Raw genomic sequence first — 26,521 nt, 5'->3', positions numbered from 1 at the left:
CATTCAACTTGAGCAAATTCTTTTTCATAAATTTGTGCCATGAGCCTGTTAAGTAAAAGAATGATAAAAATACCTATGTTCTATCAATAAACAAGTAATTCTCTTTCATGTGGCTCATACAACTTAGAATACATGTTACATAATACTTACGTTGAAGGCTCAGGTGACTGTCTGAAATTATTCTTCTTACCCAACAAAGAATTCTAAGCTGAAACACAAATGACACTTCACCTGAAGGCACTAAAATCATCCAATGGCTGCACTTTGAAAAAGCAATAGATAATGACACAAAAAGCAAAAGGAATAGCAAAATGCTTTCCTAAAAAATATTTTTGTGTTTTTTTTCCTCATAAAAGCAGAAAGGGCAAAGCAGAAATTCAAATCAAAAATAACGTTTTTAACAGCTGAATAGCATGGCTCCAGATACTTACAAAGGCACTAGAAAACAAAGCTTCTCATTCTGATTAGGTACATTAGGTCATTGTTCTTTTCAAATTAATTTCTGGTTTCTTGTGCCATAACTAAATGTCCATCTGACTATTCCCTAGAAAAGTTGGTTAATACTTTCAAAGTAAAAACATGACTGATTAAATGGATATTTCAAAGTTGTCATCTTTCCTTTAGAAGACTGTGTTCTGGGAGATTAGCAGCCATGTAGATACTAAAAAAAAGTAGAAAAAGAGCATTGATGATTAGTGAGAGAACAGTCTTTGATACGTAAATGTTTTGAAATCAGCTATCCCAACACCTACTGCCAATTCATTTAATATCAGACCAGTAGCCTCACCCTTGAGGCCCAATCAAAGAGACTCCTCTGGCTACAGTGCATAGGACCTTGCATGGGGAGACCAATACAAGTGAGAACAATGACATTAAGTACATGATTGTCCAACATTAATAAGACCCACAAGCCTGTAGAAATTAAAAAGGCACCTTAGTCGGAGCTATAGAAGAACAATCTTATAACCTAGATTGAAAATAAAATACTAGAAAAAGGCATAACTTCCTAAAACTGTAAACTGTAAATTGTAGTTTGTTAATACAAAAAGGGTAACAAGGAATTGAAGTTAAGCATCTAAGTCCAAGTCACTTGAGTGTTTTACCAAAGATTACACTAAAAACTGTCACCCATAAAAGTGAAAAATAAAAGATTAATGCATGTCAAAATTACAATCCTTGCAACATTGGCCAAAAGCAGTAAACATAGCTGAACAAGGCCATGCATGCACTGTCACTAGCTAAAAAGTAGTATTTATGACAAGATTTTGAGTAAATGACATATACTAGAGATCAATTACTTGGCATTTTTTTTAAAAAGGAAATGCTTTACAAAAGATATTGAGCATGAAGTCACATTATACTGACAAACATTTAGCTATATAAATGTAAATTTTATGTCATCTAGAAAACTCACTTCGCTTTTACTGAACACTACTTGTTAGAGCAGTGCATAGTGTTCCATCATATAAAAAGATTATTTTAGAGTTCCTTTTAAGCCCCGACCATAGGCTTTTTAAAAACTATGTGTTACGCTTTTTTAAAGTTGGTGGGACAAAGAAATTGTTAGAAGTATAGTTTCTGGAAAATCCACAAAAGGAAGACTATTTTTCCTTATTTATAACCTCTATATCATGTGATGCATACTTTAAAAAAATTAACAAATAAAAAACCTGTTGGGATGATAATCTAAAGCATGTTCCAGTTTAAAATCAATACCGAAATTCAGAACATGGGCATAATACTTAGTCCACATCTTTTACAATACCTTTGAGAGTTAATCACATGAACATGAATACAAACAAATGCAGATTCATCACAAAATACAAATGTGTTGGTCACAATTATGTAGAAAAGAAAAAGCTATAAAATCTGTTTTTCCATGTCGGCTCACAGTATTTGTACTGGAAGTTTCTCTAAAATTAAAATAAGTCCAGTAATAAAAATTGAAAAGAATATTTCTGCACTATGAAACGGAAGATATGGGATTTAAAGGAGATCCCATCGGAGTAAAGACTTTATCCAGTCACTGAAGTGGCCCCTGGAGATGCATCTCAATCCAACATGGGGTGCTGGTAACATTCTGTCGGTGATATTCTGCTCCCCAGCCCTATGAAAATGAACAGATATCATAGTCAATCTCTCTTTAAGTTGTCAACAAGTCTAAAGCAATTATAATAACAAACAGATAGTTTAACAGTAAAGATATAAAGAATACTTAAATAACTATCACAAAACCAATCTTGATATTCACCATGGAATTATAAGAAAAGATGTACAATGTTCAGAGATATATGAATTTTTGAATAACATATACTTCTCCTAATAGAAACGCATGACACCAGGTGTTCCAGCATATTTTTTTAATTTTAGAAACATTATAAAGTACACTATCTCATAATTAAAATATTATTTATTTCTTGTATGAGATATTTTCTCACTTATTAGGATAAATAAAACCCATAAATAGCCTCACATAACTTCATGTCAGATTATATGACCAAAAAACTTTGTTTTCAGGTTTTGTTTTTGTTACTAGGGATTGAACCCAGAGTGCTCTATCACTAAACTACACCCCCAGTCCTCTTTATTTGTCAAGATAGGGCCTCGATAAGTTGTGGAGACTGTCCTGGAAATTTCAATCCTCCTCAGTCACTGGGATTTACAAGCATGTGCCACTGTGTCTGACGTGTTTTGATATTTTTAAAATTTTGCTTTTTTTTAATTTTTTTCCTGTCACATAAGGCACTGTAGATAGTGATAAACACATTTATAAATAACTTAATGTAGTGATTACATAGCCATTATCCTTAAAGCTGGGAAAATAATGAGATAAAATGAACTAAAATCCTAGATTAAAACTACAAACAAAAACAAAAAGGAAATTTTTCACTTTTCTTCCATCTGAGTTTATCAAGCTCTCTGTGTTACTGCTTATTCTAGCCCTGGTCCAGGAAAATTATGGGAGGAAAGAGGAAAAAGAATGGAGAAAATGGGGAATGCAGATAAACTAAATATACAAAAGTCTCATTTCTATAGAGCAAGGGGAAATAACTTTAGGGTGATTGAAAATTCAATGTACACATCAGATCTACAGTAAAGTATCAAGAAAACACTGGATGGATGGATGGATGGATGGATGGAAGAATGGAAGGAAGGAAGGAAAGAAACACTAGATAGGGAGTGAATGCCAAAAAGAAAAAAAATTCACACATGGCATATGATAGTTGTTGTTCTTGGGCTAAAAATCTTTATGTGAATATAGTATATGTTTCTTAAATATATCACAAATTCTTTTCAAATTCTGTTCAAGAACCATGTTCGGAATATTCAATAAAATCAGGCCAAGAGGGTAAATGATGAACTTGAACTTTGCAAATTTTTAATAACAAAGCTCAGTTCAAGGAAAATAATTTTAGAACTCCAAATAATTGTCAAGTCAGTCTAATAGAATCTAATAATAATCAAAACTATCGATGCTGAGGGACTCAATAAGCAATTTTAATATTAAATGTTTTCAAATACTTTAATCATTTAACTGACATTCTTTGTAAGCTCAACCCCCGTTCAATATCAATCATGCATTTTATGTCATTATCTTAGACTTACCATAGGTTTACAATCATAAACTCAAGGATTTCATCTAAGAACCTAGTAAACCAAGTTGAAAGTAATACCCACATTTAACGATTTTTCTATTACAACCTATAGACATACATATTTATAGTGACCCATACATATTTTCAATACAGATCACACATACTTACCTTAACAAAACTTATTCGAATGGTGTACATTTTTATGAGCTCATAGACTGCCTCAAACCCATGATTGACAGACTGAGCCAGATGCTGAGCAAATTCCTGATTATTAAAAATTTTGAGGCTGCAGCTGCTGGGAATCTTACAGACAGTGGTGGGATGAAAACCACGATGAAAGTTGCTGTTCCTACTCTGTACAAATATTCTGTTGTCACTGAGACACTCCGAATACACCTCCCCGACAACATAGTACAGATGAACACCTTAAAAAGATGAGTAGCATGAGTCAGTTTAACAAAGCAAAAGAGATTATATGGTATAAGCAAAATATGGAGATGTTCATAGCAAACTCTCTACTGTCTTCAGATAAAAGCAACCACTAGATGGCCTACTGCTGCCAAAGATAATGAAGAGGTTATTGTCTGCCTAAGTCTAACATGGTCCTCAAATAACTAAGTTAAGCCTGAAGCTGACAGCTGATTTGGTTATCTACTTTTAAGTTGTTTTCCTTTTCCAAAATCTTCTATTATCTCTATGAGAGAAAGAGATGGTTAAGAAAATAAAATTGCCTTTTCATGAATTCTTTAAATAATCAGTCATTGGCATAGTTTTGCATTTTCTTTTTGTTAACAGAGGACAACAATATTAAACAAAAATACAAACAAAACCCCCAAAGGTGCATATGTACTTTCAGGTCACCACAAGAGTTTTTAAATTGCAGACATTTTGTAATTTTGAATTATTTTTAATATATTTAAAATATATGAATAGTGTGTGTGTATGTGTGTGTGTATAAAAATAATGCATGAAAAGTTTCAATACAAAAATTTAAATTGTGTAACTAAAGCTGGTATTTTCCCAACATATCTATAACCTCAAATTTCTCTTCATTAAGTGTAGAAACTGATATCAAAATGGTGGATATCTTTTGAACCTTTTTAAGTGCATTTAGTTTTATATAAATGTTCCTATGTAATTTTCGTGTGTGTGTTTGTGTGGAAGGTTGGGTGTTCTTCTTTGTTTTTTATGTGAATATACCACATTCTATTAATCAAAAACTTGTTCTTTCACCTTAAGCAATCTTGAGGATTCTAGTACGCTTCAAAATATAAATTTGCCACTGTATATATCCTCTAAATGCCACTTATAATTCTAGGTTTGTCTACTATCTACTTATGAACAACTTTTCTTTACCACAGTGCTTTGTAGCACCATCCCTGAATACACATATCTCTCTGCACACAAGTAAGTCATAAAATTATATCAGTCGATAATAATAAAAATTCAGCTTTGTTTCTAAGTAAATAAAAATGACCCATGAACAAAAGGATCCTAGAATAGTATGCTGAAAAAAAGACAACTAATTTTAGAAATTCAAAATTTACCAAATAGATTTCACTTAAAATTATTTTTACTGGGATGGGGTGGGAAATCAATGCATACAAGGAAGACATTTTACCACAAACAAACAAAAACACTATCATGGCAAGTAGGCAATGAACTCAACAGAGAATGGGAACTTTGTATTCAACCTATTTTTGACCATAATATTTTATGAAACCTCTTCTATAAAAAAATGCCATCATAATTATATTTATTTGCCTTTGTTTCCACTTGTAGTAAGACCCTCTTAAGTTAAAGCAAAAAGCAGCAAGAGGTGAAAACAAAACTTCTTGATGCATGCATGAGACTCTGGCATCTCATTGCAGTGTGAGATAGTTGTTGTGGCAGCTATATTTCACGATGAATTATACAAAAAAACCTTCCTGAATTTAAAAGGTGAGGGGTGATAATAAAGCCACCAAAGAACTTCGTCATTCACACTTGGTTTCTCCACCTCTAACTCCACTCCCCCAACATCATGGTAATTCCTACACATTATAGCTCAATTGAAGATGCTCCACAAATACCATAATTATGAAATCCTCATTCTTCACTAGCAGTCATGTGTTCCACAAATATATTTGTTGTATATTTCATGAGCCAAGCACTGTCCTAGCTACTGTTATGAACATGATAAATTTCTGTGCAGTTTATATTCCATTTAGGGTAACACTCAAAAAACAAAGAAATAATTATTTCAGATCTCTAGTACTTAAGCAGAAAAACTAAAAAGGGATTGAGGACTCATGATATCTTTATTTGATTTTTACATTCTTTAGTATATGCAACATGAGGCAGAGGCCTTTAGATTCTTTGTAAGTTTACAGCACCTTCCTTAAACAAACTGTGGCTCATGGCCAATACAAAAAAGGGCTGAATTCAACTGAATGTATGATTACCTTTTCCAATATGACACCTAGTATTTTCAATTGTTGAATTACGATTAACATTTGACAACAATCCCAAGCAGAATCTACTTTTGTTATTTGAAGGGTTTGTGAATCCATCTACTAACACATTAGTAGAAGATGCATGAAAAGCTTCCCCAATGTGGTTGTTTAATTCATAGTAAACAATTGAACACCAATGTTTTGGTTCTTCATAAGCAACAGGCTGAACATCTATGAACAAACCAGACAGAAAAGAAACTTAATAAGTGATTATCCAAAACTCCAGATTCACTATGTGTTTAATGTTCAACCAAACCCAAAGAGCTACATGAGAAAGAAAACAAGACATTTCGCTTAAGTATCACTGTCCTTCCTGGGTTTGAACCTATATCCAAAAATACTAGAAATAGACATAAATATGACAATTTAAGCAATTTGAGAAAAAAAGATAAGCAACTATCTGTCTTACTTAACCTGCTCAGACTCCCTTAACAAAAATATCATATTCTAAGTGGATTAATTTTCCCCTTCACAGTTCTGGATGCTGGGAAGTACATCAAGGTGTCAGCTGGTCTGATATGTAGAAAGGGCTCCCTTCCTGGGTTGTAGATAGCTGCCCTGTGGCTGGGTGCTCATATGGCCTTTCCTCAGTGTGTGCTCATAAAGATCCAAAGATTCACTTCTGTTTCTCTTCTTATAAGGGTAACTAATTCCATACTGAGGACCCTGCTCTCATGAACTCATCTAAACCTAAATTATGTCTCAAAGGCCCCATCTCCAAACACCATTACATTGGGGGTTAGGGCACAATTTGGTCTTTTAGCATGCAAAAATACACGTATTACATCTCAAAGGACTCAAACTCCTAACTTATTCCAGCAAAAACTATAAAGTCTAAAGTCTAGTCTTATGAAAATCAGAAAAAGGTGAGATAGGAGACAAAATCCCAAAGCAGAATTCCCCTTCAACTGTAACATGTGAAACTACACCAAGTTCTGTGTTGTAGGGAGTTGCACCCTCCAGTCTCCAGGTACCCTCATGACATCATTCAGTCTACTGAAACCAGACCAGTTATCCTGATGATTTCTGAATCAGCTTCAGAGAAATTCTTCTTTTTTGAAGAATTATAAAAGATTATAGTCAAATAGCTTAACTGGTCTGCCACAGAATTTAAGGAACCTGATAGCCTTACTAAACTCCAGTCCATCTCTGTTCTCTTCAGGTCAAACTGTGTTCCTGCTGAAGTGGCTGTTTAGGTTCATGGTTCACACCCATACTAATCTCATTATCAAATGGCAGGTGAGCAAACCTGAGTTATTTTTTGAAATATGGATAGGATAAGAATTTTCCAAATCATTTAAGTTCTGATTCCTTGTTGCTTAACAATTCCTTCTCAAATTCATTTTTTTCTTGAGAAGCAATTAGGAACTACAATACTCCTTCAACACTTAGGAATTTCCTCAGCTAAATATCCAATTTTGTAACTCAAAAGTTCTACCTTCTATAATACACTAGAACATTAACACCATTCAGCCAAATTCTTTGCCACTTTACAATACGGATGGCGTTTTTTTCTGTTTTCTAATAATACATTTCTCTTTTAGGTCTATACCCTCACAAGAATCAGCCTGGTATAACATCTATATCTGTACTAACATTCTAAACATGATTTACGTATTCCCTAAGAAAATGGAAGGTTTATTTAAAGCTCTCTTTTACTTCCCAGGCCTCACCAGAATCACCTTTAATAGTCCTTTCACAGCAACATCATATTGTTCTAGCATGTATCTCAAAACTTTTCCAGCCTCTACATTATCTAGTTCCAAAGCTACTTGCATATTTTTAGGTATTTGTTATAGCAGCACCCATATCTAGGTACCAGTTGCTATCTCAGTTGGTTCAGGCTACTATAACCAAATACCATAGATGGAGTAGCTTAAATAATAGAAATTTATTTCTCACAGTTGTGGAGGCTGGAAAGTCCAAGATCAAGGTGCCAGTAGATTCAGGATTTGGTGAGGGGCCCGCTTCCTGGCTTGTAGACAGCCACCTTCTTGCTTTGTGCTCACATGACCTTTCCTTGGTTTGTGTTCAAGAGTAGAGAAAGATATAGACAGAAAGGGATCTATCTGTTTCTCTTATAAATTAACTAATACCACAATGAGGACCCCACCCTCATGATCTCAGCTAAATCTAATTACCTCCCAAAGACTCATTTCCAAATACCACCACATTGGGGATTAGGGTTTCAGTATAGGAATTTTGGGAGGAAACAATTCAGAACATAGTGGCAATATCATATCTTAAATTATTTTTCTAGGGGAATCTACTTCAGATTTAAATTTGAGATAAATGTAATTTTTTAACAACTGGAAAGGATTAACTATATCACTATCTGTAATACTATTCTAAACAAAAAATTAAACTCAAACACTTAAGTGATTCTCTCTGCAAACTGGAAATAAAAGCATGAGAAGAGTCATCCTTGCCTTGTTACTAATGTTAGCAGGAAATCTTCCAGTTTCTCACCATTAAGTATGATGTTAGCTGTGGGTTTTCTGTAGCTAGGCTTTATTATCACAAATGTGTAAAACACAAAACACTAAAGAAATATGTTAAAAAGCAATATCTTATTTTGAAACTCAGGATACTATACAGAACTTAAAGTCTCAAAACAAAGTGGCTTTAAAACCACAATGACACCATAAAAAATATACCATTTTTCATTGTCAATTTAAAAAGGTGACAAATAAAAAACCCACAATGAGAATCACTTCATATCCATTGGATGGTAATTATTAAAAAAAAGAAAAAACATAGAAAACAAGCATTAGCATGTACATGGAAAAAATGGAACCTTTATATATAGATGGTAGGAATGTCAAATGATGCAGCTGCTGTACAAAACAGTTTGGTGGTTTTGAAAAGTTAAACATAATTAGCATATGACACAGCAATTCTATTTTCAAGAATATAATATTCAAGAGGATTATAAGCAGACACTCAAACATAACAGCATGATTGACAACAACCAACAAAGTAGAAAAATTCCAAACCATCAATAGATAAAATAGAAACAAAAAGTGTACACACATACAGTGGAGTATAATTTGGCCTTAAGAAGGAATTCCTCCCTCTTTCTTTCTTTCTTTCTTTCTTTCTTTCTTTCTTTCTTTCTTTCTTTCTTTCTTTCTTTCTCTCTCTCTCTCTCTCTCTCTCTCTCTCTCTCTCTCTCTCTCTTTTTCTTTTTTTTGTTACTGGGGATTAAAACCCAGGCACACTCAATCACTGAGCCATATCGCCCTCCCTTTCTATATTTTATTTAATGACCAGGTATTGCTAAATTGCTAGAGCCTGGGTAAGTTGCTGAGGATGGCTTTGAACTAGCAATCCTCCTGCCTCAGCCTCCCAAGCCACTGTGATCACAGGTGTGCACCACTGCACCCAGCAGGAATAAATTTCTAATACATGCTATGACATAGATAAATCTTGAAAATGCCATCCATACTAAGTGAAATAAGCTAGACATAAAGTTCCTAAATACATCATTCCACTTAAATACCTCAAGTAGGCATTACAGAGACGAAAAGTAAAAGAGTATTGATCAGGGGCCAGAGAAGAGAGAATAGGGAGCTTTATAATAGGTACAGAGTTCTGCTTGGCATGATGAGAATGTTCTGGAAATGGACAGTGACAGTGGTAGCAACACTGTGGATGTACTGAACACCACTGAATTGTATGCTGAATTATACAAACCACAGAATCCCAAAACACATAAGGTTAATCTCAACAGAACTGAATGTAGAAATATACAATTCAACAGTAGTTGGGAACTTCAATACCGCATTCTCAATAAATGATTGAATAACTAGAAAGAAAATAAGGATATGGAAAACTTGAACAATACTGTCAACCAACTTCACCTAGTTGAAATGCACAGAACCTATGAAACCCCACAATAGCAGAATTGAAAGGTGGGTTTCAAAGAGTTATCTTTAATATCCAAAACCTAGAAGCAACCCAAGTGTTCATCAGTGCATGCTGGATAAACAAAATGTGGTGTGCACATACAGTGAAATATTACTCATCTTACCACAACAGATGAAGCTGAGGATATTATGCTAAGTAAAATAAGTCAGTCATAAAGACAAATAGACAAAACATATAATGGTGGAGCTGGGTGATAGAGCACTTAAGTGAGGTCCTGGGTTCATGGGAGGGAGAGAAAAAGAGAAGAAAGAAGGAAGAAAATAGAATGGTGGTTTCCAGGAGCTAGGGAAGGAAGATATGTAGAGTTATTGTTTAATTGGTACAGAAATTTTGTTTGGTTTCATAAGGTGAAAACAGTTACAAAGATGTAAGATAGTAACCACTGCACATTATGAATGTAATTAATGGCAACAAACTATATGACTTTAAAATGGTTAAGATGATAAATTTTATGTGTATTTTACTGCAATAAAAAATTATGTGGAAAAATCCTCAATATCAACCTTTAGTAATCAAGACAAAGAGGTGCAGATATACAATCAATGAACAAAACTGAGAGGCCCTAAACAAATCTTTACATTTGTAAATTTTTATTATAAAGTTATTTCTAATAAAGATGTCAGTGCAATAGAGAACAAAAAATATAGATATTTACCATTTGGCATACACAGACATAACTCAAATGAATCAAAGACCTAAATATAAGAGCTAAAACTATAGAACACATAGAATAAACACAAAAAAAATTTTTACAAAGATAAATCTATACATACCTAGAACAGATAATGATTTCTTAGATACAATATCAAAAAACATGATCCAGAAAAAAAATTGATAAACTGGACTTCATCAAAATTTAAAGACACTGTGCTTCAGAAAACATTATTAAGAAAACAAAATCTACTGAGATAAAATATTTGTAAATCACTTTCTGATAAAGGATTCAAATCCAGAATATATAAAGAACTTGTACAACTTAATAAAAAGATAAACAACCCAATGGGCAAAAAATTTAAAATAAACGTTTCATCAAAGAAAAATTTTTAAAATGCTCAACATCATTACTCATTAGGAGTATAAAATTAAAACCACAATGTGCACTTCATACTCACTAAAATGACTATAATCAAAAAGACAGATATAATAGTAAGTGTTAACAGATTACGAAGAACTGATACCCTGAAACGCTGCAGGTGTAAAATGATACAGCTACATTGGAGAAGGTTGGCAGTTTTCCTTCAATGGTTAAACTTACTATATGACACAGTGATTCTACTCCTGCGTATCTTCCCAAGAAACATAAAAAAGGTGTCCACACAAAGACTTTTATACAAAAGTTTCTAAGAGTATTATGCATACTAAACAAAACAAAAACAAGAAACAGATAAAATTCCTACTGACTGGGAAATAGGTAAAATGTGGTATATCTATACAAAAAACCCCACTGTTCAGCCATAAAAAGGAACAAACTATTATTATGTTACAACATGAATGTATATTGACAATACTATGTTACGTGAAAGAAGCCAGATGAAAGACTATATTTTACATGACCATTTATATAAAATGGTTAGAAAAGATAAATCTATACATACAGAAAACAGATTGGAATGGTATGTAGAGCTGTTCATATGAGTGAGGATCCCTTCAAATGTTCTCAAACTACATTGAGGTACAAAATTTATATATTTTCCAAAATCATTCAATCATATACTTAAGGTGAATTTATAGTATAAAAAATATACATCTTCCTTTTTTTTTTTTTTAAAGTGGCCAAGACTGGGGGTGTAGATCAGTGGTGAGTGCTCACCTAGCATGTGGTAGGCCCTTCACTGGGCCTCTGACACTGCAAATAAATAAACAAAAATAAAATAAAAACAGCTACAGGGGCTGGATTTGTAGCTCAGTGATAGAGCACTTGCCTGGCATGTGTGAGGCCCTGGGTTTAATCCTCAGCACCTGGTATAAATAATAATAAATAAAAGATCCACTGATTAAAAAAAGAAAATTAAACAAAGAAAAAACACAGCTACAATAAAATCAACATGGTTGAACATAACTTTCTGATAAAAGATAAAATATACTTCTCTTACCTCTGCTGGATATACTGGGCATAATCTGAGGAAGCATATTATTGCTTGTATCCATAGGCTGGGAGTTATCTTGGCCCATCTGTTCATCAGGTGGCATATAGTCAGGAGGAGGTGTATCAGCTAAGAGGAAGAAAATGAGACAAGCTAAAATCCCAAAGAACAGTTAAAATCTTCATCCTGCTCAAAGTTATTACTTTACAGCATTAAAAAAATTTCAAGATTACCAGTAGGGTCCATTACTGAACTTTAGATGCACAAAAATGCAGGCATTAGACAGCACATATACTAGTAATTGTAAACCTATTACAAGCCCACATGTATGTACAACAGAATATGGTAATCCAAGATATTAAAATAGAATTAAAGGTCAAAAACTGCCTTTCTTTGCACAGAATCAAATACTCAGAGATATATCTTAAGAAAGAGTTAAAACCAGCACTGAATCAACACTATTAACTGGTGAAGACATAAAATGTAGTACATCTATGCAAAATAAAGTATGAAAGTTTGTTTTTGAGCAGATTCTTAACAGCAGGTTAAACAGTTGGTATTTAATTCCTCTACTACTTCCATATTTTAAACATGGTATTTGACAAAATAAAATCCAAACTATTGTTTTTATTATTATTAGTTTTTCAAAACATTACATAGTTCTTGACATATCATATTTCATACATTTGATTCAAGTGGGTTATGAACTCCCATTTTTACCCCATATACAGATTGCAGAATCACATCGGTTACACATCCACATTTTTAAATATTGCCATACTAGTGTCTGTTGTATTCTGTTGCCTTTCCTAACCTCTACTATCCCCTCTCCCCTCCCCTCCCCTCCCATCTTCTCTCTCTACCCCATCTACTGTAATTCATTTCTCTCCCTTGTTTTTTCCCTTTCCCCTCACTTCCTCTTATGTGTAATTTTGTATAAAAATTGTGTACAATAATTTTGTATAACAATTTTTCTTTGATGAAATGTCTATTTTAAATTGCATTTCCATGCAATTTCCCTTCTCTCTCCCTTTCCCTCCCACCTCTCATCCCTATTTCATGTTAATCTTCTTCTCATGCTCTTCCTCCCTGCTCTGTTCTTAGTTGCTCTCCTTATATCAAAGAAGATATTTTGCACTTATTTTTTAGCGATTGGCTAGCTTCACTTAGCATAATCTGCTCTAATGCTATCCATTTCCCTGCAAATGCCATGATTTTGTCATTTTTTAGTGCAGAGAAATACTCCATTGTGTATAAATGCCACAGTTGTTTTTATCCATTCATCTATTGAAGGACATCTAGGTTGGTTCCACAGTCTTGATATTGTGAATTGCAATGCTATGAACATGGATGTAGCAATATCCCTATAGTATGCTCTTTTAAGGTCTTTAGGGAATAGTCCGAGAAGGGGAATAGCTGGGTCAAATGGTGGTTGCATTCCCAGCTTTCCAAGGAAGCTCCATACAGATTCCCAAATTGGCCACACCAATTTGCAGTCCCACCAGCAATGTACAAGTGTACCCTTTTCCCCACATCCTCACCAGCACTTGTTGTTGTTTGGCTTCATAATGGCTGCCATTCTTACCGGAGTGAGATGGTATCTTAGGGTGGTTTGGATTTTCAATTCTCTGACTGCTAGTGATGGTGAGCATTTTTTCATGTACTTGTGGATTGATTGTATGTTCTCCTCTAAGAAGTGTCTGTTCAGGTCCTTGGCCCATTTGTTGATTGGGTTATTTGTTATCTTATTGTCTAATTTTTTGAGTTCTTTGTATACTCTGGATATTAGGGCTCTATCTGAAGTGTGAGGAGTAAAAATTTGTTCCCATGATGTAGGCTCCCTATTTACCTCTCTTATTGTTTCTCTTGCTGAGAAAAAACTTTTTAGTTTAATTAAGTCCCATTTGTTGATTCTTGTTTTCAACTCTTGTGCTATGGGTGTCCTATTAGGGAATTTGCAGCCCGACCCCACAATATGTAGATCAGAGCCAAGTTTTTCTCCTATGAGACACAGAGTCTCTGATTTGATATCAAGCTCCTTGATCCATTTTGAGTTAACTTTTGTGCATGGCGAGAGAAAGGAATTCAGTTTCATTTTGTTGCATACAAATTTCCAGTTTTCCCAGCACCATTTGTTGAAGATGCTATCCTTCCTCCATTGCATGCTTTTAGCCCCTTTATCAAATATAAGATAGTTGTAATTTTGTGGATTGGTCTCTGTGTCCTCTATTCTGTATCATTGGTCCACCTGCCTGTTTTGGTACCAGTACCATGCTGTTTTTGTTACTATTGCTCTGTAGTATAGTTTCAAGTCTAGTATCGCTATACCACCTGATTCACTCTTCCTGCTTAGAATTGTTTTTGCTATTCTGGGTCTTTTATTTTTCCATATGAATGTCATGATTGCTTTATCTATTTTTACAAGAAGTGACATTGGGATTTTGATTGTCAGTGCTTTAAACCTATAGAGAACTTTTGGTAATATCGCCATTTTGATGATGTTAGTTCTGTCTATCCTTGAACAGGGTATATTTTTCCATCTTCTAAGATCTTCTTCTATTTCTCTCTTTAGGGTTCTGTAGTTTTCATTGTATAAATCTTTCACCTCTTTTGTTAGGTTGATTCCCAAGTATTTTATTTATTTTTTTTTTTTTGAGGATATTGTGAATGGGGTGGTTGTCCTCATTTCCATTTCAGATTTGTCGCAGATATACAGGAATGCCTTTGATTTATGCATGTTAATTTCATAACCTGCCACTTTGCTGAATTCATTTATTAGCTCTAGTAGTTTCTTTGTAGACCCTTTTGGGTCTGCTATGTATAGAATCATGTCATTCACAAATAGTGATAATTTAAGTTCTTCTTTTTCTTTTTTTATGCCTTTAATTTCTTTCATCTAATTGCTCTGGCCAGTGTTTCAAGAACTATGTTGAACAGAATTGGTGAGAGAGGGCATCCTTGTCTTGTTCCAGATTTTAGAGGGAATGCCATCAATTTTTCTCCGTTCAGAATGATGTTAGCCTGAGGCTTAGCATAGATAGCTTTTACAATATTGAGGTACATTCCTATTATCCCTAGTTTTTCTAGTGTTTTGAACATAAAGGGATGCTGTACTTTGTCGAATGCTTTTTCTGCATCTGTCCAGATGATCATATGGTTCTTATCTTTAAGTCTAATGATGTGGTGAATAACATTTATTGAACCAGCCTTGCATCCCAGGAATGAATCTTACTTGATCATGATGCACAATCTTTTTGATAATGTTTCTGTATCCGATTTGCCAGAATTTTATTGAGGATTTTTGCATCTATGTTCATTAGAGATGCCGGTCTGTAGTTTTCTTTCTTTGAAGTATCTTTGTCTGGTTTAGGAATCAGGGTGATGTTGGCCTCGTAGAATGAATTTGGAAGTTCTCCCTCTATTTCTATTTCCTGGAATAGCTTGAAAAGTATTGGTATTAGTTCTTCTTTGGAGGTTTTGTAAAACTCTGCTGTATACCCATCTGGTCCTGGGATTTTCTTCGATGGTAGTCTTTTGATGGCTTCTTCTATTTCCTCAATTGATATTGGTCTGTTCAGGTTGTGTATATCCCCCTGACTAAATCTGAGAAGATCATATGACTTAAGAAATTTATCGATGCCTTCACTATCTTCTATTTTATTGGAGTATAAGGATTCAAAATACTTTCTAATTATCTTCTGTATTTCTGAAGTGTCTGTTGTGATATTGCCTTTTTCATCCTGTATGCTAGTAATTTGAGTTCTCTCTCTTCTTCTCTTCATTAGCATGGCTAAGGTCTGTCGATCTTATTTATTTTTTAAAGAACAACTTTTAGTTTTGTCAAATTTTTCAGGTGTTTCTTTTGTTTCAATTTCATTGATTTCAGCTCTGCTTTTAATTATTTCTTGCCTTCTACTACTTTTGCTGTTGTTTTGCTCTTCTTTTTCTAGGGTTTTGAGATGAAGTGTGAAATCATTTATTTGTTGGTTTTTTCTTTTTTTAAGGAATGAAATCCAAGCAATGAATTTTCCTCTTAGAACTGCTTTCATTGTGTCCCATAGATTCCGATATGTTATGTCAGTGTTTTCATTTATCTCTAAGAATTTTTTAATTTCCTCCTTGATGTCTTCTGTAATCCATTGATCATTCAGTAACATATTATTCATTCTCCAAGTGATGCAGGATTTTTCCTTCCTTTTTTATCATTGATTTCCAGTTTCATTCCATTATGATCAGATAAGATGCATGGTATTATCTCTACTCCTTTATGATTCCTAAGAGTTGCCCTGTGACATAATATATGGTCTATTTTTGCGAAGGATCCATGTGCTGCTGAGAAAAAAGTGTAACTGCTTGATGTTGGGTGGTATATTCTATATATGCCAATTAAGTCTAGGTTATTAATTGTATTATTGAGTTCTATAGTTTCTTTATTAAACTTTTGTTTGGAAGATCTGTCCAGTGGTGAGAGAGGTGTGTTGAAGTCTCCCATAATTATTGAATTGTGGTGTATTTGACTCTTGAAGTTCAGAAAAATTTGTTTGATGAACATAGCTGAACCATTGTTTGGGGCATATATATTTATGATTGTTATTACTTGTTAGTGTATGGTTCCCTTGAGCAGTATGTAGTGTTCTTCTTTATCCCTTCTGATTAACATTGGCTTGAAGTCTATTTTATTTGATACAAGTATGGACACTCCTGCTTGTTTCTGAGGTCCATATGACTGATATAATTTTTCCCAACCTTTCACCCTCAGTCTATGTATGTATTTTCCTATCAAATGTGTCTCCTATAGGCAACATATTGTTGGATCTTTTTTTTTTTTTTGGATTCATTTAGACTGTGTCTCTTGTTTGGTGAGTTTAAGCAATTAACATTTAGGGTTACTATTGAGATATGGTTTGTACTTCCTGCCATATTTGGTTATTTATGTTACTTAACATGATTTGTTTTTCCTCTTTGGTTATTTTTTCCCTTTACTGTACTACCTCCCACTGCTGGTTTACATTGTTATTTTTCATTTCCTCTTCCTGTAATGTTTTGCCAAGGATGTTCTGAAGAGCTGGTTTTCTAGCTACAAATTCTTTTAACTTTTGTTTATAGTGGAAGGTTTTAATTTCATCTTCCACCCTGAAGATTAATTTCACTGGATACACGATTCTTGGTTGGAACCCATTTTCTTTCAGCGTTTGAAATATGTTGTTCCAGGATCTTCTTGCTTTCAGAATCTGTGATGAAAGGTCAGCTGTTATCTGATTGGTTTACCCCTAAATGTAGTCTGCTTCCTCTCTCTTGTGGCTTTTAAGATTTTCTTCTTATTCTGTATGTTGGACATCTTCATTATAATGTGTATTGGTGTGTATCTCTTATGATTTTGCACATTCGGTGTCCTATAGGCTTCTAGGATTTGGAATTCTGTTTTATTCTTGAAGTCTGGGAAGTTTTCTCGTATTATGTCATTGAACAGATTGCTCATTCCATTGGTTTAGACCTCTATACCTTCCTCTATCCCAATAACTCTTAAGTTTTGTCTCTTTATGTTATACCATATTTCTAGGATGTTCTGCTCATGGTTTCTTAAACAGTTTCGCTGAGCTGTCTATGTTCTTTTCAAGTTGAAATATTTTGTCTTCATTGTCTGATGTTCTATCTTCTAAGTGTTCTACTCTGCTGGTAGTACTCTCATTGTCTGATTTTGCTGTCTAATGTCTTCCTTGAGACTCAAGATCATCTGAAGCATGTATATCCTAAATTCTTTATCTGACATTCCATCTGCTGCAGATATTACCTCTTCTAAAGTTGAGTTGACCTGCATTGCTTGTGGTCTTTTCTTTCTTTGTCTTTTCATACTGCTCACCTTTCTTTCTGCTTTGTGAAACTGTTGTGTTATTGATTTTCCCTCTATATATTTATACTGCTTGTGTCTAGTTGCAAAGTCTCCCTTTTGTGGAGAAAGACAATGTTAACAGTTCCCAATATCAATATTACATCATCTAAGCACACTTTTTCCTTATTACTACATTTATAGCTAGACTCTATGTCTACAAATGTTGGTTTCAATTATCATTTACAAATATAGTCATTAGTTACATGAAAGGCATACTGTTTGAGGTAGCTTGAAGAAAACTGAATTTCAGGTGTAGGATGTTATGTTCAGGGGTAAAGGAGTGAGGATATGGGGTTAATCTAACTTAGTAACTTTGGGAAGCTCTAACAAATAGATGGGTAACTTATGGAAGAATGTATAGATTCAAATTCCTATCTATATTTATAAGATTACCCTACTTATAATTAGTAAAATTTAGGGGATTGCAAGTGGGATAGAGGGAGTAAGAAGGAGAAAAACAAATAAAAAGGAAAGAAAGAGAAAAAAGAGAGCGGGAAAAAGAAAAAAGAGAAAAAAGAAAGGAAGAAAAGGGGGGGGAGGGAGGTGGGGCATATGCAATTTCTCTATATTATATTATTCTGGTGATTCAGTTGTTAAAGACCCTTTTCATGCACAATTCTTGGTTTCACATCTGTTGAGGTTGTGAGGACCAGAGGGGGGAGGGTAGAGGAGACTGGATGAATGGATGAAGAGAGAAAGAGAAGAGTAAAGAGAAAGAAAAAAAATGTCTCTCAGAACTCTGTTTTCTTTTCTTCCAGTTGGTGGCATTTTCTATTCCTAGGTTGAGTCTCTGGGTTCAAGGTGGTGGTGGTAGTCAGTGTGAGAGGACTTGAGCTTCCACCTGTGGCCTCTCTACTCTTATTCTCTGAGATGTAAACCAGGTGCCTGATCTGCTGCAGAACTGAGCTTGTAGCCACGCCCACCAGTTGGTGGGTTTTAAGTGTTGGTGGGATTTTCCAAGATGAGTTCCATCAGTTTTTCTCATAAGGTGTTTGATGAGGTGGGGGGTGTTGGGGAGACCTTTTGTTTGTCCAGAGCTCCGTCAGGTGACCGCATGGGTGGGTGGCTCGGCCCCTCCTCCAGTTGGGGTGGTCTGTCTACCATGCTGGTGGGCGGCTGTACCCACCATTCCAGGCCACGTGGTCTGCCTACTGTGCAGGCAGGAGGCTGGGCTCCTCCTCCAGTTGGGGTGGTCTGTCTACCACGAAGGCAGGCTGGTGGGCCCCTTCTCTGGGTCACGAGGTCTGCCTGGCAAACTATTTTTGAAATCAAACAATTATCTGAAGAATATACAGTCAGATGTAACTAGCTCTTTTATAACATAGTTCACCAGAAGGATCAGCAGTAAGAACAAATGCTGATTCTCAGGGGTTGTTAGTATTATTACTTTTCTTTTTTCCTCTCAATAAAATCTTTCCTGGGAGTTGAAATGGACTTCCTGGTCCAGAACTTACTGGGGAGTTAGGATATGTACTGCTAGCAGGGGAAGGGGGATAGGGGCTATTTGGAGATAAGGGAAAAGGAGTGTTGCTGGGCTGATGGAAAGAATCTGGAAATGTGCCATTTTGTGGCATATGCGGTTCATTGTGGCTCAGGTTCCTAAACTCAACCAGAAGGCTGTGTTGTGAATTGAATTCATTATGATGTGACACTAACACTGGAGGTAAGACTGAAAGACAAAAATGAAGTCATTATTTAGAAATTACTAAAGCAAATGTCCCACCCACCTTAAAGGATTAGCAGAAAGGATTCATGTAAAACTACAAACCATTTAAAACAATTTACTTTTAGAAAGACTGTTTTGTAGAAACCTGAAACTATATTAACATAATAACTATTTAATAACTATTGCATTTAGCCTGTATAAGAGACTCTGGAAGACAGAAAATCCAGAAAAGATACCACTGATATTCTTTGATACACAGACTTGTTTAAAAAAATCCATAATACAGAATATTAATGCAAAAGAAGTTCAATAAATGAACACTCCCATCTAACAGGGAATCAGAATATTATAGAAAAGACAACACCTGTTCAGATCTTTAAAAAATCAGGAGGATTTCACATGTGAGTGCTAGGGGAAGAGAACCATAGAGGAGGGAGATGGGAAAACACAAGTCACTTGGCCTAGGCACTGAACCCTATGGGAGGTAAGAATAGAGAATAAAGATGAAGTAAGTTATGGAGATGCCCTAAAAACCTTCACGTTTCCAATCTGAATATTTTCATCATTCTTAATTTGAAAAAAATTCAAATTTTGTGTTCTTCGGTAAAGTTTTCTTTACAAAAATATTAATGTTCCCCTAGTAGAAGTCTTCTATTCAAAGTCTGTCTTGTAAAGATGATAATAGTGAAATTTCTCATATGGAAAATATATAACATTTAAATAGATTTTTTTTTAAATAAAACTTTAACCTTATTCAAATGTTCATTTTCTCTAAAGACCCATGTGATCAAAACAACATTCAAACACCTGATTACTTACTTTTTCTTATAGGAAACTAAAATCTGATTCTTCATATTCTTAAATGACAATTCATCTCTTTTAATAACTTTCCTATATTTGTCAATGTAATTTTTCATTCAGAAAAATCTCACTGATTTTGATATCATTTTGTACAAACAAAACTGGTTTGTTTTTTAGCTTCATACTTTCCCCTCCCTAAAGTTGAGATACATACAACAAATCAAATGCTCACTATTTGTACTGGTTTTTCATTTTACTGAATTTGTGCTATAAATATACAGTCAACATTGACTACAACATTTTTTTTTCTACTGTTGTTCTGCTTTCAGAATGATGGGGCAACGACCATTGGAAAGAAGGGCATTAAATGATAGCAAGAAATTTTCTTATCTAATTAAAAAGACTTCGTAAGCTAAAGAATTCAGTCTACTAAAGGTTCCTTTGCTGTGTTTTTTTTTTAACTAAAGGCATAACTAAAATCACTGGCTTCCCCTGCTTTTATATTATGTGCATACATAAATTTTTAAAACTATTTTATTATTCCCAAATAATATGTGGAGTTTATAAAGACTACAGCATAAACATATAAAAACGATCAGATTTTAACAAAACAGCAATTTCTAGCCATCTCCCATACTGTTTCCATAAATAACAAATTTAAATATTAAACCATTTCTTCTGATATTTATTTTGTGCACTGCTAAATAACATACTTATATTGCTATTACTGATTTGTCAAGACATTATTTGTAGACATGCTCTTGTAGCAAATGAGGCAGCTTTCTTGTTTTATTCCATTCCCAATTTCCCTTCCCCACAACTGTCATAAAAAATTGTGATAAATATCCAGTGTTTATATTTAGTATATATGTATGCATATATATATGGATACATATTAAACATTGTTGAGTCAAGTGTACTGTGATTTCAACTCAAACAGTGCTTTTATTAATGTTAAGTATTGCCTTGCTCCTTTATTTGCTTAATTTTAAGTGTGTACCACTAATTTCAGTATTCCACCAGGTCTGCCAAATGCCTATCAATATTATTTTTCATACAGCACAATCATCAAATAATTTATTAATTTCATGTTTTCCTTTGAGTCTTTCTTCGCTTTTGCTCCAACCTGGATTGGTTGCTACTCAAGATTCCCATTAACCTTCCCTCCTGTAGGATTTGTTCCCATTTCCTGGGCCTCATCTTACTAGTTTCCTGAGAAAGGATAAGAAATTTTTATATAAGAAAAATATCTGGAAAAAAGTTTTCTCTGTTTGCAGACAAAATGCCAGATAACTTTTATCCCTCTGAATTTTGAGGGCACTGCTTCATTTTCTTTAGAATTCCAAATTGCACTGAGACATCCAATGTTCTGATTTCCAATCCTTTGTAGATGCCCTAAATTTTTCTCTCTGGAAGCTTTCAGAATCTTTTTTTATATCCATGGTTTCCTAAGATTTCATGTGTAAATCTTTTTCAATCACTTGTTCTGATTACATGGTCAATGAGCCACTACAATTGCTTGAGCAGTAGTATTCCTTTGAAATTTTTTCTCTGCCATTTCCCCCATGTTCTATTTTCAGAATGTATTATTCTAGAATTACTATTTAATTTGAAATCCATTCTGAATCACATGATGTTTTAATTTAAATACCTGTTCATGCATTCAATCATCTAATCCTCATAACAATTCTGGGTGGTGAGTAGTAGTATTCCTATTTTATAATTAACTAGATTAATTTACAGAAGATTTACGTAAATTGCTTGAATTTATATTGGTAGTATGGAGTAAAACCAGAATTCAAATCCAGAAAGTCTAGCTCCATAACCCACAATCTTAACTAGTATGCAACACCTCCCAACTATCTTCCATAATTTTTACCTTTGTGCAATATACTGTATACCAGCTAGTGGGTGATCCTCTATGTTACTTTACTTTCAAGTTTAAGTTTCCTTATCTATAAATTTATACACTCACAGGAGTCTAAAATGTTAGTGCCCTTTTCTAATTCTATGAAGAAATAACCTCATTGGGTTTGAAAACCACCTAGTCCATAAACACTTAATACTACTTTAGTAAGACAGTTATATGAAGTGATCATCTTGTGCTTGGAACTGGGCCAATGTGCCACTTCCTCCCCACCCCCCCCAAGATGTTTGGATGAACTTGGGTCCAAATCAAGTTTTGTTGTTGTTGTTTTTCTTTTTTGTTGTTTTTGTTTGTTGGTGATACTGGGGATTAAACCCAGTTCGGCCTTTACACTATATCACCAATCTTTTTTTTTTTTTTTCCCCAGACAGGATCTCACAAATTCATCTGAGCTAGCCTCAAACTTGCAATCTTCCTGCCTCAGCCTTCTGAGTGGCTAGGATTACAGGCATGTATTCCAAAAATTAGATTTCTTAACATTCCATCTAGCAAGATAGGTGATCTATAGTGTTTTTAAAAGTATCAGAGGTATATGTTTGCTCTTTCTATAGAATGATTGTAGCTGAGAAAAATGGATTTATAGATAAACAAAAACTTCTTCTGGTTGCAGTCACACCCTGGCTATGGAAGTAACACACTTACTAGACTTACTATTAGCAAATATGTAGACTTGAGAGTTTTGCAGACATCTCTATGAAATCTTCCCATTTTCCTTTCTTCATCAATTACTTCAGGCTGCAGCATTCCTGGGACTCCATGAGAAATTGAAGATCATCTCAAATATTAAATAACAGCTCTAAAGCTCTCAAGTTGGAATTTCCCTGACAGGATAATCACTTCTATTCTTTTTCTAGTTTCCATGTTCAATGTTACTTTCAGTCTTTTTACTACACTGGGTTTATGTTATCTGTAGTGTGGTGAACAGACTCTGAGATGGCCACCATGATTCCTGCCTTTGATTATTCATGTCCTTGGGTAGATCTTGAGTGTAAGGAATGCTGTGATTTGCTTCTAACCAAAAGAATATGGCAAAGTGACAGGAGGTATGTGATTACATTCCATAAAAACATAATGCCATTCTTTCAGGAAGAAGCTGCCATAAATGTAAACTACTTATGCAGATGGACATGTGGTAAGCAACTGAAGGCAATCTCTTGTTGATGATCAGCAAGGGCCCAGCAGCTTGCAAGGACTACTGAATTCTGTTAACAATTACAGTGACCATGGAAACAGAGCCTTCCCCATCTGAACTTTTGATAAGACCTCAGGCCTGACCAATACTTTCATTAGAGGCTTGCAAAAAGCCAGCTAAACTATGACTAGATGCTCATTCACAAACTGTGAGGTAATAAATGTGTCAAGATACTACATCTGCAGTAATTTGTTGTAAAGCAATTGATAACTAATGCACTCAGCTACTATCTTAGCTACTGTGGTTTCAATATGTCCCCAAAATTCACATGTTGGAAACTTAATCCCTAACAGTGTTGGGAGGTGAAGGCTGATAAGAGGTAATTCAGGAGTAAGTTATTTATCATGAGAATTGATTCTGTTTTAAGTACAGCCCCCTCTGTCTTCTCCCCTGCCTCACTTATGCTAGCTTGCTATTCTGCCATCATATGATGCTATCAGAAGACCCTCACCAGAGACAGCCCCTTACCATGGGACTTTCCAGTTTCCAGAACCATGAGCTGAATAACTTTTTTTAAAAAAATTATGTGTGTGTGTGTGTGTGTGTATAACGTTATTTTATTATTTTTTAATGTGGTGCTGAGGATTGAACCCAGTGCTTCACATATGCGAGACAAGCACTCTACCACTGAGCCACAATCCCAGCCCCCATAACTTTCTATTGTTTATAATTTACCCAGTCTGTGGTATTGTTGTAGCAGCAATAAATGAACTAAAACATCAGTTTAGGTAATTAATTCCTTACCAAGAAAAAAAAAATACAGAGAAGCACCTACTAAGTGCTGGAAATGTTACTCTAGACACCGGGGATGCAGTAATGAATGAGACTAAGGAAGGCACTACTTATGTCAGTCAGTAAACAAAATAAATACCTAACAGTCAACAAGTGTTGGTGCTTTTGCAGCAAGTACTAAATAGAGTGAGAAAGAATGCCACAAAAATATGACAAGGGGAGAGTCCCTTAGCAGAAAAGGCAATATATAATGCCTGGAAACAGGAGTAGACAAGTCCAAGGAACAGAAGTCTGAGGACAGGTCATAAAGAGACCTGTTCTAAGTGTGAAAGAAAGCCTTTAAAGAGTTTTTAGTAGGAACTGACATGATTTGACATATGCTGTTTTAAATGTCACTCTGGCTGCTACATAGAAAATATAATGGGTTGAGGGGAAAGGAGAGAGAACAATTAGGAGAGTACTAAGTTGAGAGATGATGACAATCTATTATAAAGTAGTGCTTACAGATGGTGTGATGTGATAATATCAAGATATATTTTGAAGGTACAGTAAATAGCATTTGCTCATAGCTCAAATACAGGACTTAAGAATAAAAATGAACTTAGGCTTGGACAACAGTAATTCCATGAATACTGCCATGCACTTCAATAGAGAAACAGGAGGAAAAATGATTTAGTAGGGGGAAAAATCAAAAGTCATTGTTTATTAGACAATTAAGTGGAGATGTCAAGTAGATAACTGGATGTATAAGTCTAAAACTCAAGGGAGAAGTTGACGCTGGAGTTCAAAATTTAAGCATCAGCTTATAGATGATTTAACAAACATGAGGTACTTAATGCATGACAGCATTTATGATAGAATAAAGACAGAGAAAAGATTCAAATACTAAGTCCTAAGAAATAGTAGAATAAAGCATCAAAGAGACTGAACAAGGACAACGAGATAGGAGAATCAGGAGAAAGTAGTGTCTTGAAAGTCAAAGAGAAAAAGTTTTGAGTAGGAGGGCAGAAGACCAACTATGTCAAACTATAAGAAGGAAGTAACACCAAGAAACAACCTTAATTTGTAAAAAGGCAGTCACTAGTGATGGTGAAACATTCAATGGTAGGGAAGAAAGACTAACTGGAAAAGTAACAAGAAAGAAGAAAAAATAAAAGTGTACAGATAATGAAAATGGAGAATTCTATAAAAAGACCAGAAGAAAATGCAATAGATAAGGAATAGGAGTGTGTGAATGAGGTCAGGACAGGAATTCTTTTTTAACTCTTATTTTAGGATGGGTGGTAACATAACATGATTATATGTTATCAGAAATAGTCTGGTAGAAGACAATATGATGCTGGGAAGACTGATGATATCGTTGGAACAATTTTCTTGAATAGACAAAAAGGAACAAGATCTAGTACATATCATCAGAAAGGAAGATCATCTAAGTGTATATATAGGTGTTTACAGTGAAAAAAGAATTAGAACAAGCCAATATCCCTCCCACATTAAGTCTTTAAAAAGGCAACACAAAGTCAATAGAATATTTCAATTAATAAATTAATTATATACAAATCAGCCAGAGACATGTTTTTGTTTTGTTTTGTTTTGTTTTCCCTTTTAGTTTTGTTTTTAATTATTCTCAGGACAATAAAACCTACCTGGACTCTCCACTCTCTTATAATGGTAAGGGTTGATACAAACTTCTTTTTGCTTAGATCCAAAAGGAAATTCACAAATATCCAATGGCTTTAGCTCATGATGACTCTGCAAATCAGGCCAGTGCCAAACATGACAATATATAACATGGGGTAAACCCTTCCTGTGAGAAACCTGTAGGCATCCATCTAAAGATCTGGGAATAGTGACATATTTGCTTGGTTGTCCTGGACTGCTCAAGGCTTTCTCCAGTTCTTCCATGGCACCTTTTTTCTTTTTCAGTTTTTTCACCAAAACATTGACTGCCTTTTCTGCCCATTTTTTCTCCTCATCACCTTGTTTCTAGCCCAACAATCGCTTCACTGCTGGACTAGTAAAAGAAAACAAGCTGGCCATTGAAGTCATTTGATACAAATCTTTAGAGACCTTCCCGTAATTAAAGTCAGTAGCTACTGAAAGAACAGATCACAGGTGAAAAGTCACATACAGGTCCTAAGCAGAAGGTCCAATTAAAGAAGGAGGAGTGACATTTATCTTCACAAGTGCCATATGCTTCTTTCATTG

General features: G+C 34.6%; 1 pseudogene; it reads right to left on the bottom strand.

Annotated features, from left to right (window-relative positions):
* Positions 1-1,963: 1,963 nt before the first annotated feature.
* LOC143389393 (mothers against decapentaplegic homolog 5-like) lies at positions 1,964-26,365 on the bottom strand (annotated as a pseudogene).
* Between the last annotated feature and the right edge of the window lie 156 nt (positions 26,366-26,521).

This window comes from Callospermophilus lateralis, unplaced genomic scaffold, assembly GCF_048772815.1.
Source record: "Callospermophilus lateralis isolate mCalLat2 unplaced genomic scaffold, mCalLat2.hap1 Scaffold_73, whole genome shotgun sequence".
In the NCBI taxonomy this organism is placed as follows: Eukaryota; Metazoa; Chordata; class Mammalia; order Rodentia; family Sciuridae; genus Callospermophilus; species Callospermophilus lateralis.
This window is presented reverse-complemented; position numbering and strand designations above follow the sequence as displayed.